Below are 13,195 nucleotides of genomic sequence, written 5' to 3'. Positions count from 1 at the left end.
GTATGGAACAATGCTAGGGCCATATTTTTTATGAAAAATAAGCACCTATTTAAGAAAAACAGAGTGATTAGTGTACATAGTTCTTGTATCATGCAAAGGAAGGGTCCAACAATTTGTGTAAATAGAGGGTTTGAAGGGCGAACATTGAGACTCCAGTCTGGGAGATAATAGGACCAAGGAGTTTTTTTTAGGAAACTGCAGACTTCTGCATGGGACGCTGCGCAAGCCTCTGATATCCGGCAAAGAGATCCACCAAATAAGGAGAAAGGGGGAGTTGAAGGACCACCGAAGGACAAAGCCTGGGAGGAAGACTACAACCCTTCAGCACGAGCGACCCCCCAGAGGGACCACCAGAGACTGATACGCGTGCGTCCAGGAGAGGGTTTGGATTCCGGGAACTAATTATACTAACCCTGCCTTTTCTAGGAATAGTGATGAATATGTATTAGTCTAGGAGCATAAAAACCAGCCACCTGATGTAACAGGTGTGTGTTTTGGTGGAGCAGAGACTCCCGGTGCACCCAGCGCTGTTTGCTTGCCTCTATTCGCTTAATAAATTGCAAACTTTAATTGGAGTCCTATTTGGAACTCAATCATTTATCATAGTTCCAGTGCTCAAGTTAGAGCTATCAGTTCCACTCGCTGTGCCGACATTCCAGGCGGTAAAGGTTTTGCTTCAATCACTGTTTTCAGGGTTGTCACTGCATACACTGCATATTGTGTTCCATTTTCCACATCACTAGTACCATCAGTAAAAAGCTCCTAGTCATACCTTTCAAGGGGTACATCCTTCAAATTTTCACAGCTAGCGTATGTTCGATTATTTCCACACAATTGTGTTCCAATGGTCCTTCTTCTGGAACAGTTCCTAGAAATACTGCTGGATTTAACAAGTTAGTCGTTTTCAAAGTTACATCATCTTGTTCAGTTAGTATTGCCTGATATTTCATCATCCGGCTGGGTGATAACCAGTGGCCCCCCTTTTGCTCTAAAACAGTCATTACCTTAAGGTAAGTTTCCTTGCTTCCTGAATTAAAAGAACTGTTGCTGCTACTGCCCACAAACATGAGGGCCATCCTGTACTTACAGCATCCAACTGTTTGGAAAAGTATCCCACAGGTCTTTTCCAGCTTCCCAGTCATTGGGTTAGTATCCCTAATGCTAGTCGTTGTCTTTCATGTACAAATAACTGGAAATAGTTTGATAAATCTGGTAAACCCAGAGCTGGTGACTAAATTAGAGTGTCTTTAAGTTTCTTGAAAGCTTCTTCCTGTATTTTTCCCCAAATAAAATTCTGTGCCTTCTGAGCTTCATAAAGGGGTTTAGCTATGAGTCCGTAATCCATTATCCATAATCTGCACCACCCAGCCATTCCTAAGAAGGCCCTTAGCTCATGGAGATTTTGGGGTTCCGGGATAGCACAGATGGCTCTTATCCCGTTGATGCCCAGACTTCTTTGTCCCTGAGAAATCTTACACCCCAAATATGTTACAGTTGAGCAAGCTATTTGTTTGTTTTCTTTTGAAACTTTATAGCCACCCATTCCTAACTGATTTAAAATTTCAATGGTTATTTGGGTGCAGAGTGACTCATTCTCTGTGGCAATCAAAATATAATCTATATATTGTAACAACAAATACTGACTTCCGGGTACCTGTATTTGTCCTTGCATTGTCCAGATTTCCAGTTCCTTGGCCAGCTGGCTCCCGAAAAGGGTTGGTCTATTCTTGAAGCCTTGTGGAAGTCTTGTCCAAGTTAACTGTGTCTTTTGTCCATTCTGCGGGTTTTCCCATTCAAAGGCAAATACTTTTCTACTATTTTTATCAAGAGGTATGCAAAAGAAGGCATCCTTTAAATCTATCACGGTAAGCCATTTATATTTCTCTCTCACAGATGTTAACAATGTGTAAGGGTTAGCCACTACCGGGTGAATATCCTTTGGTATTTCATTTATTGCTCTAAGATCTTGCACCAATTTATATTCGCCATTTGGCTTCCTTACTGGAAAAATTGGAGTATTATATTCCGATTTACATTCTTCCAAAATCTGATATTTAAGAAATTTGTCAATAATTTTCACTATCCCCTGCCTAGCTTCTATCTTAACTGGATATTGTTTGATTCGAACAGGTCTGTCTCCTTCCTTTAATTTCACCTTTACCGGTTGTACCAGTTTTGACTTCCCTGATACATCTGTTTCCCATACTATTGGTATAACTGCATTTTCTACTTCTCTTGGAATTTTAACAAGGGGTTTATCTTTGATCATCAGGATTTGTCCTGTTTTGGACTCAGGTACCTTCATTATTAATTCTCCATCCTCAAAGGTTATTGTTGCATCTAATTTAGCTAATAAATCCCATCCCAAGAGTGGAATAGGACATTCTGGTACATACAAAAATTCATGGGTTAATTCCTTACCTCTGAAATGCAAATCAAGGGGTTGTAGGAATGGCCGTGCCTCCTCCTTCCCTGTGGCTCCTACTATTATAGTCATCTTATTTCCCAATTGTCCTTTTAAACTATTTAACACTGAATATGTCACTCCTGTATCTATCAAGAACCTCACTTCTTTATCCCTTAATTGAATCTTTATGAGAGGTTTTGGCTGCTTTATGTTCTGTATCTAGTCAGCTACTAAAATCTCCTAGCACCATTGCCTTAACGGCTTCCTGATTCTGAAATGAATTTCCTGAGAATTGGTCTCTCCTAAATGGACACTCATTTTTCCAGTGCCCTTCCTTTTTACAATAAGCACACTGACTCAATCCTAATCTTCCTCCTGGATTTCCACTAAAATCTCCACGACCCCTTTCTATATTAACTCCCCGTCCTCTAGCAAATGCTCTTCCTCTCCCTCTGAATCCTTGGTTTCCCTTGCCTCGAATTACTGCTAACAGATTCTGTTGCTGCCTCCTAGTGGATTCCTTTTCTCTATTGTTGTATACTTTCCAGGCTATTTCTAACAACCTATCCATATTTCTCAGGTCCGCTCCTTCCAGTTTCTGTAATTTCTTCCGAATATCCTCCTGTGATTGTCCTAAAAATATAAGAGCTAACTGTGCTTTAGCTTGTTCTGTTTCTACATCTAGGTCAGTATATTTCTTTGTGGTTTCCTTAAGCCTTTCCAGAAATGCAGAGGGAGATTTGGTTTTCTCCTGCCTAATATTATACAGTTTGGACCAATTTATAGTTTTGGGCATGGCACTCTGCACCCTTATTTGTACCCAATCCTGATACCTTTTCAATCTCCTCATACCTTCCCCTGTGTTATAGTCCCATTGCGGATCTTCCGTTGGGAAGTTCTGATTTATGTTTCCCGGGACTAACCCATTCCGGATATCCTCTCTTGCTCTTTCTCTAGCTGTCCTTAACACCATATCCTTTTCTGTTGAATCCATTAATGTATCTAATATTACTTGAAGGTCATCCCTGTCTGTGTTCTGGGTTTTAATTATCATTTTCACTACCCTAGCAACTTTATCAGGATTTTCCCGATACATTCCTGCTGCTTGTTTCCAAATTACTAGGTCTCCTGGAGTAAACAGTACTTTAACATATACTGGTCCTTCTGTCCCTACTCCTTGTCTGAGAGGAGCAATTATGTTTTTCTTCTGCCTTGTTATTCTGTCTTTCTCTTATCATCCATTCGGCAGCACCTTTCTGGTCTCGTCAGCGAGTTCTATACCATACCGGGGTAGCCAAAGCTACCGCTCCTTCTTCTTCCTTCTCCCCCTTGCTATCCTCACTTTCTTTCCTGACTGCCTGCCCTTGTTCTAATAGGGCTGATGGTACTACTTCCAAATCTATATTTCCATCATCCTGCCTATAAAACATACCATTCTCTAACGCTTGATGCCCTATACAGCACTTTTCTCCTGTACATGCTTTGCATTGCTCATTAACAGTTATCTTAGCAATCATTATCCCGCAAGCACGTTGCCAATCAGGCTTATTTCGCAAACAGAAAAATAACTCTACATATGGAATCTCATCCCACTTGCCTTCTCGCTTACAAAATAGCATTAGTTGTAAAATAGTATTATATTGCAAGGTTCCATTCTCTGGCCAACTCTCTCGATCTTCTAATTCATACTGCGGCCACCAAACATTACAATAGTCAATCAATTTACCCTTTCGTAACTCTTGCCCGAAACCTCCCTCCTTCCAATGTGCTAGCAAGCAACCTAATGGAGAAGATTGCGGAATGGATGCATTATTACCCAAAATACCCTTTAATACCATTATCAGCTATAGCTCTTACCGAACCAGATGCTGAACCTGTAGAAAAACCAGACCACTGATGCTAAACCTGCAGTGCTTTCGCGACTATCTGACGGACGGCGCCTAGGCTTACCACGGGAATTCCCTAGCCCAACCGTGCGTGACTTTTGCCGCGTCTGACCGGCAGGCTCCCAGACCAGATCGGTACCGATTACTAGAAAGCACCTTTTCTCTTACCCTTCCAGAGGTACATTGTGAGCAGCAGGGGTCTGTCACAGCCAATGGCTCCCCGAGAAACTCCTCAGTGCCGGCTGGAGCGTGATCAGTTTGTGAGTCACCTCAGCAGTGCCCACGAGGTCCCATCTGGGTCACCAAAATGTTAGCATTCGCAAAGACACATAATCCACAAAGTGATTATATGAAGGTATTTTTATTAGGCGCCAGAAGTTAGGGGCATGTCTGCCCAAATCTAACTTCCCCAATTTGGTCACTCTTTTATCCCCTAAAATATTACATATGCATTAAGTTTTGCAACACATCTATGCATATTCATTTCCTAGCTCCGCCCTGCCCCGCTTCGTATGCTAATTATCTTATCAGTCCTTCTGTGCTTGCGTAGTACTCTCTGGTGGTCGTCTGGGTGGTCGTCGGGATGAAGTAAGATGTCTTCATCAGAGTTGAACTTTTCACCTTATCTTCTTGCGCATGCTCTCTGAGCCCTTGGTCTCAGTCCAAACCGTAAGGTTGGTTTGACTCCGTTCCCAGGGTCCTAGGGGCCCCTGTTATCTAGGCACCATGCAAGTGTGGCATTCTTTTTGTCCTCCTCCTTACTCCTCATCATAAATCTGTGCATTCTCTCATGCTATCTTTGCACGTATATTTTGTATTTTCCAAGCACAGCACAAATACAGTACATCGCAAATATAACACTTATTAAGCAATATTAATTGGATAAATATATATTTCATCTTCTGTTGCCAACATTTCCCCCCTTTGAAAGTATTTCACTCCTTCAAGGAGGGCAAATGCTTTTACTAACTAATTAAAATGTCTCACAGCTTACATCAATAACATAATCAAGAAAATTACAAAGATTAGGATTGTCACAACATTCCGTATATCCACCACTTCTGCTATATGTTGCATTCGCTCTTCTGGTCGGGTTCACTTGATCTGGAACATATCTTGTCTATTCAGTTTTCATTCCATTTCACCTCCTGGGTTCCTCGGATTCTCTCTGAAATCCGAAGTTGTCATATGCCTGTGGAGGGTGTTGCGGATGTGGCTCCATATACTGAGCAATGGTCTACATCACTTTCTGGTTCCAAGTTGTTTTCTTTAAAATCATACTCTTCAGCATTACAAATATTAACCAAATTAATACCGCTACAATTACCAATCTAATTACCATTTCCAGTAAGGATTTAACCCAATTACTAATATTCCATCCGCTAAAATTTTTATCCAACCAGCTTGTTGTCATACCTTTTTCTTCCTGTTCTGCATCTTGTTCCACTCGAGCCAGCTGTTCTATGTCATATTCTACATTTATAGTCACATTTGGAATGTGGATGCAGCAATGAATCAATAAGATCTTTTAGAAATCTGCACTCTCCATGTTCCTTTAATAATTGTATCTAATGCCAATCGATTTTGTAGAACCATTTTAGTTGTAGCTTGTAGTTGGATATTAAAATCTCTAAAGCCTTCTCTCGTGGCTCTCGCGAGCCTACTTACTTGTCCTGTAAGTTTATAAATCATTTCACTATTTCAATAAGTAGCTACCTGTGCGAACAGAGACTCTAATGCCCAGCTGAATTTTACTCCATCCGAGGGTTCATGCCATATATCCTCATCTGCCCCTTCTTCTAAACTTCTTTTTACTCTACTAATTTGTAGGGTTTCCAATTTTCCCTTAACAGGAGATTTTTTTCCATATTGGACACAGTGTGGGGAGTCCTAAAGTTGCAATCATCTACAGTTCCCTGAGCGGTCCCATTGGCAATCTGAGCTCACACATGAACTCAGGTTGTTTTAAGAATTAGCTGCTTTTCTGTTTCCATAACAACTCTCTCAAGCTCATCATGATCCCTGTGCCCCAGAGGGCTCACACCCGTGATTTTGAGGTCTCTGCCTCAACCCTGGAACTACTAACGTTCCTACATCCTCTTTCCCTGCTTATTCAACTTCAAACATCTCTGTCAAATACTACATGCCACACGTTTAACACCTTCAATAACCCTTTTAACACTTCTTTTTATCTTTCTCCAGCCTGTACTTTTCTAACGCCAGCACCAAAGGCTCAGTCAGGGGCCAACTTGATTCCATACCTTATTCCCTCCAGGATGCTGAAGCAAGATAACAGTATACAACATTTCATCCCATTTCCCTTCCTTTCTCAAAAACAACATTAGTTGCAATAAAGTATTATAATTGAGTTCTATTAGGGGGCCACTTCTCCCCATCGTCCAATTTATAGAGGGGCCACCACTGATTACAATACTTTATTAAAATCTTCCTGTCCACTATCCCACCAGCTGGTCCTCCTATATACTTCTAGTGAGCCAAAATACAGCCCAAGGGGCTCCTTTTTAATATTCAACCCCCTCTGTTTATTACCCCTATTCATGTTTTCCTAATTAACAAGCACTTCCCAGCTAACTTGACAACAGTAAAACTTGACCCATGCTAAATTATATAAGGGGTTATGTGAGAAACACTCTGTAGCCAATAACATAGGCTCAGGCGAGGATCTCAGTGAAGTAGCAATTTGATTTGCGACTGCAATGGCAGGTGTCCCACAAGCAGGAGCGCGCCTACTAGTCACACAGTATGAAACATGGGATTAGAAATTAGAGAGCGACTTATTAAGAATAAATATGTAGGCAACACTCATTGCTTAATATGTGCTACATTTGCGATGTACTGTACCTGTGCAGCACTTAGGCCTCCAGATGAGCCCCTGGGACCCCAAGGACCAGATCAAACCAACCTTATGGTTCAGACTGTTGACCAAGGGCTCAGAGAGAAGGAGGACTGTTTATAAAAGGATAAGATAAAGAATGTCAAACATGCAAGGCTTCAAGATAACAGGAGCCCCTCAGACCCCGAAGAACCGGACCAAACCAACCTTATGGCCCAGATTGTGACCAAGGGCTCAGAGCATGCGCAGGGAGACAAAGTGAAAAGTTCAACTGTGATGAAGACTTCTTACTTCATCCCGATGACCACCCAGACAACCACCAGAGAGTACTACGCAAGTGCAGAAAGACTGAAAAGATAATTAGCATACGAAGAGGGGCTAGGTGGAGCTAGGAAATGAATATGCATAGATGTGTTGCGAAACTTAATGCATATGTAATATTTTAGGGGATAAAAGAGAATGAAAGCGAGCGAATTGTGCACACGACTTTGGTGGGACTACCCCCCCGCCCCATGCTGCCCAGCGCTGAATAAACATACCTACTTTACAATCTTACTGACTGTGGAGTCAGTTTTTCGCGAGTCATTTGGCGAGCCAGCCAGGAGACACTCTGCTTGGCTGCGGGATTGACTGCGGAGTGGACGCCCCTAGGTGCACCCCGAGTATTTTCCTTGGAGGGGACTCCACTCCCAGCTGCTCACCACGGGAGCAGACAAGGACCTCCTGAAGTCGCAGACAAATGGTATGTTTTACAGTACAGGAAGGGCCTGTAAGTCGTACGCATGGCTGGGGCAGCTGGTAAATCACACAAAGACGTCTGGCATGCAGTATAGTCCCCGTAAGGGAGGAGGGTACCCTACAGGCTGACTGATAGAGCAGTCAAAGGGGATTTGGTGACCGATAGAGTGGCTGCTAGCGATCCTAGGAGTAGATCGAGCAAATCCAAGGTTACCGCTGCATCCCAGTTTTGGGAGCCAGGACGGACCTGCTAATGACTGTATAAGAAGCAGGAGAAGGGTAAGCGGGCCTCTCACAATTTTGACAAGGTTACCTGGGTAATGTTTGCAGCTGCTGGAGGGATACTAACTGGAGTGTTAATAATTGTATGTCTTATTCGTAAATGTCCAGGTATTTTTTGTTGAAAGTATTTGTATAAGTGTATGTGTTTGAAACAAAGCGGAGTGAGTCACTCCGTGAAGAACACAGTCAGAGACAATACTTGTTTGGTTGGTTATCATTCTAAATTATATATTCTTGTGGTATGACCCACCTGGATGGCATCCTGTACATGCTATGTGTGTGAGCATAGAGGCATTTAAGTAGGGCCCCTGATGAAGCTGACTTACTGACTGGAGTGGCTGGAATCCCTTGTGCTGCTCTTCAGGTGCTCTCCTGCTGATCCATGACCCTTCTCAGGCTCTGGGCATCTATCGATGACACTGGTGTCAAACTGGATTGAGGTTGCCCTCCTCCAGCATCTTTAGTTTAAAGCCCTGTTCACCACCTTGGAAAGCCTATGACCAAAGATGCTTTTCTGCTTCTGACAGGTAGACCCCATCGGCCCCCAGCAGACCAGCTTTCTCAAAGTGAGTTTCTAAGTAGCAGAACCCCTGTATGTGGCACCAGTCCTGTAAACATCTATTGATTTGCCAGATTTGACTGTCCCTTTTGAATCCCTTCCCTTTGACCATGAGGACTGATGAAAAAGTTACAAGAACTCCCGAGTCCCTTACCACTGCTCTCAGGGCTCTGTAATCCCTCTTGATACTCCTCAGACTGCTCCTGGCTGCATCACAGGTGCCCACACGAAACAGCAGCAGTGGATAATAGTCCTTAGGTTGTACGAGGCTTGGCAGTGTCTTGTTCACATCCCTGATACAAACCCCTAGTAAGCAGCAGACTTATCTCAAGAACAGATCACGTCAGCATATGGATTCCTCCATACCCGGAGTGATAGTCTCCTACTACTATCACCTGTTGCCTTTTCATAGTTGCACTAGTTATTATGTGGGGAGATGATTGGGCTGCCCTACTCAGCTCCAGCTTATCAAAATAGCACAAAATATCTGTGATATCTGTCATGAGAGAAGGAATTGTTTTTCCTGTTTCAAATCCATCCCCTACAACACATCCCAGGAAGTCCTTTCCAATTGTGAGACCCCTACAGAACAGTTTTTTTGACCGAAGTTGATAAAGAAGGGTGTTTTTTTTTTTTTTTTTTTTTTTTTTATGTTTCCTCAGAAGCACAGGGCGATCTTTGACTTCTGATGGTATCTTCATCTGCTCTTTCCTCCCCTGCCCAAACATTTGTGCATTCTTGTGGCAGGGATAACATTTCCCCAAATAAGATGGGATATATATTTATGTGCTCACAAAATCTGTTTGGCTACATCTGAGCTCCACTATGCACCCACTACAGACTCTGGAAGGGGGTTGCACTTGTGGAGATCCTTGTCTTTTATGTAATCCACCCTTTCCCATTGCTATATAAGCATATCTTTATAAATTATAAATATAAGTTATTGCTAAATGACACTGTTTCACAGACTGAATGGCTTACAGTTTCATACATGGATGCCTTCCTAGCTCCTTCTAAACAGTGCTTCCTCACAGATTCCATTAGGGAAAATGACTTCATCCTTACTGATACAGATGACAACATGAAGACCTTCTAGCATTTGATCATACTTCTCAAAATAAAGCCACTATACTACATTGTATCTACTTCTACAGCAATATTCCAACAAAAGACATAAAAAAGGAGTTTTTCCTCTGCGCAGCTTTTATTAATTTCTCTTAAACATTTGGGTTAATTTCCTGCTCAGAATAGACCAATCCATAACCAAAGTAAAATCTGCGTCAACTTTAGCAGGAATGTTTTCAGAGTCTCTACCTGGGAAGACTATGTCTGTGAGTGGGAAAATAAACACACTGGCCTTCAGTTGGTTTGCTTACAATTTTCTCTGCTGACAACGCTAATTGTCCTGTCAGTCAGGATGATGATTGTTTTCAGCACCAGTTCCTGAAAGGAGAGGATAATGTTGCCTTTTATTATTATCTGGACTCAGAAAATGTGGTGTCACCTAACTTTGCCCATGCTCAGAAGGTTAAATTAGAAACCAGGGTTTGCCGAATAGCACCTCCCAAATGGTAATGAGCTGACACAGATAAAAACAGCTTTCACTGTGCCTTTCCTTATGTTTCCGATTTTACAGATTAGATAAGAACATTTCATATATGCTCACAAATTTTTGAACTGTGCTGTACTCTCAGTTATGTAATTGCACTGGGAAGTGACTGCATCTCACAGGTATAATGGAACAAAGCTAGGTCTGTTCACATTGCTCTGCAAAACATTGACATTCAGGAAAGCTATTTTGAAAATCATAAGGTGTTTTTTATTTCCTAAATGAAACTCTTTTTTATAAAGGAACACTTTTACAGAACTCTAGTAGCACTGATAGGAAAACACCAGTGAGATATACCACAAAATGCTGGTTCAAATCAGCACCATTTTTGTAAAATTGCTAGTATAAAGCAAATCAAAACTTGTAACCAGCACTTGAAATTACTTACCAGATTTCTGGACCACCTAGATCCACATCTGTACTGACAGTGCTTGTCTGAAAGTTCAGGGATTTTTTAAAACGTGATCAGAATACCAATGTTGCATTACAGGAGCACAGATTATGTGTAAGACAGTGAATATACCACTCTGGTGCATACAAAAAAAAAGGAAACAAAAAAAAAAGCATCCAGAGTATTTCTTATACAATAAGGATTTTACCTGGCTACAACCTAGGAAAATCAAATAATATCTCAATGACACTAACACCTCCAAACATGGTGCTGCCATTGTCTTTCTCACAATCCACTCTTTTCTTACCTGGTTAATGGAAAATAGCCAGAAACTACAGTTTATCCTTTAATTCCACCTCCCCAGAACATCTCTCTGAGTGTTACAACTCAGAGAAGTCTGGGGGAACTACAACAGCACACTTTCCATGTAGCTGGCAATCCATTATGTATTTATGAATGTGTATTTGTTTACACAAATAGATAAAGCCTTCATCTAAAAAAATACTATACATGAAATCACAGTATCAATGTGCATAGATATTTTGTATAAAGATAGCTACACTACAGATTGGAATCATATATATGAAATACAGTGTTCAAGGCACTGGCATGCCCTCACAGTAGATGGTATTTGCAGCTGTCTAATGAGCTACCTTTGCTCCTGCATCCATTAAGCCAGCTGTAAAAGTCATGCATTGCTATCTCTTGTGCTGCACCACTTAAACAGTTCTTTATGGCTTTCACATGAAAAAACAGGATTTTACTGTGAGGGAAAATAAAGGAAAACCCATAATGGAAGGCAGCACTGAGCTGCTGCATGATCTTAGGGAGATCTGCTCACCTCTCTGTGCCCTGGTGTCCCATCTTACTCACCATCTACCTTCTCTATTTAAATTGCAGAGATTGTCTTACTACACACATCTGACAGTCAACACCATCTACCTTTTATAATGCATTACTTCATCTTTGTCATCATATTTTCCATATATCTCATAGTTTTCAGAACCAAAAAGCTGCTTAACAAATATTTGAGCATTAACATTACAGATGTTCAACACTAAAACATTCACTAGAAATAATATACTGATGAAGTTGTGGTCAAGGGCTCTATGTCCAGGTGGAGGCTGGTGACAAGTGGTGACGCTCAGGGGTTTGTCCTGGTGTCCTGGTTTCAGTTAGGACAGAGTTAATTTTCCTCCTAGTAGCTGGTAGGGTGCTATGTTTTGGATTAGGATGAGAAGAGTGCTGATAACATGCTGATGTTTTAATTGCTGCAGAGCAATGCTTATACTAAGCCAAGGACTTTTTAGCTCCTCACTCTGTCCTGCCAGCGGGCAGGCTAGGGGTGCAGCAGGAGCTGGAAGGGGACAGACCCAAGACAGCTGACCCAAACAGGCCAAAGGGGTATTCCATACCATCTGACGTCATGCTAAACAATGTATAGGGGTGGCTAGCCGTAGTAGCTATTATTTCCTATCTTAATAAACTGTCTTTATCTCAACTCACAGGCTTCACTTTCCCGTTTCTCTCCTCCATCCCAGAGAGGGAGGAGGGAGGGTGAGCAAACGGCTGTGTGGTGTGTAGCTGCCAGCCGGGTTAAACCACAACACCTGAGAGCAGTACCGTTTAATATCTTTATCAGCGACATAGACAATGGGTTTGAGTGCACCCTCAGCAAGTTTGCACTTGACACCAAGCTGAGTGGTGCGGTTGATACAACAGAAGGAAAGGATGCCATCCAAAGGGACCTGAACAAGCTTGAGAAGTAGGCCCATGTGAACCTAATGAGGTTCAACAAGTCTAAGTGCAAGGTGCTGCACCTTGGTCAGGGCAATCCCAGACAGGAGTACAGACTGGGAAGAACACATTGAGAGCAGCCCTGCGGAGAAGGACTTGGGGGTTCTGGTGGACAAAAGGCTCAACATGAGCCAGCAGTGCACACTTGCAGCCCAGAAGGCCAACTGTGTCCTGAGCTGCATTAACAGAGGAGTGGCCAGCAGGCTGAGGGAGGTGATTGTCCCCCTCTACTCTGCCCTTGTGAAGCCCCACTTGGAGTACTGTGTATTAATTGTTCATCTTGACATTGTATGGTACAGAATACCCCTTTGGCCAGTTTGGGTCAGCTGTCCTCGTTCTGTCCCCTCCCAGCTTCTTGTGCACCCCCAGCCTCCTTGCTGGCAGGGCAGTATGAGAAGCTGAAAAGTCCTTGACTTAGTGTAAGCACTGCTCAGTATCAGCTAAAACTTCAGTGTGTTATCAGCATTATTCTCATCCTATATCCAAAACAGAATACCATACCAGCTACTAGGAGGAAAATTAACTCTATCCTAGCCGAAACCAGGACAATATGTCAGCCCTTGTGGTAGATTTATAAGCAGCAAGCAGATTGTGTCTCAACCTTTGTTTTGCTGGGCTAAGCATGCTGAGCAATTCTAGTTTTCTCTTATGAGATCAATTCTCTGTTCCTCT

At 42.3% G+C, this 13,195-nt stretch overlaps 1 long non-coding RNA gene across 1 annotated transcript; it reads left to right on the top strand.

The window, feature by feature from the left end:
* The first annotated feature begins 810 nt into the window (after positions 1-810).
* LOC118157880 lies at positions 811-12,976 on the top strand. The gene is made up of 3 exons (XR_004746736.1): positions 811-1,010; positions 9,099-9,103; positions 12,964-12,976. It is a non-coding gene; the product is annotated as an uncharacterized LOC118157880 (long non-coding RNA).
* The last annotated feature ends 219 nt before the right edge of the window (positions 12,977-13,195 follow it).

This window comes from Oxyura jamaicensis (assembly GCF_011077185.1).
Source record: "Oxyura jamaicensis isolate SHBP4307 breed ruddy duck chromosome 13 unlocalized genomic scaffold, BPBGC_Ojam_1.0 oxy13_random_OJ72505, whole genome shotgun sequence".
In the NCBI taxonomy this organism is placed as follows: domain Eukaryota; kingdom Metazoa; phylum Chordata; class Aves; order Anseriformes; family Anatidae; genus Oxyura; species Oxyura jamaicensis.
The sequence above is the reverse complement of the archived record's forward strand: the minus strand, read 5'-3'. Positions and strand labels throughout refer to the sequence as shown.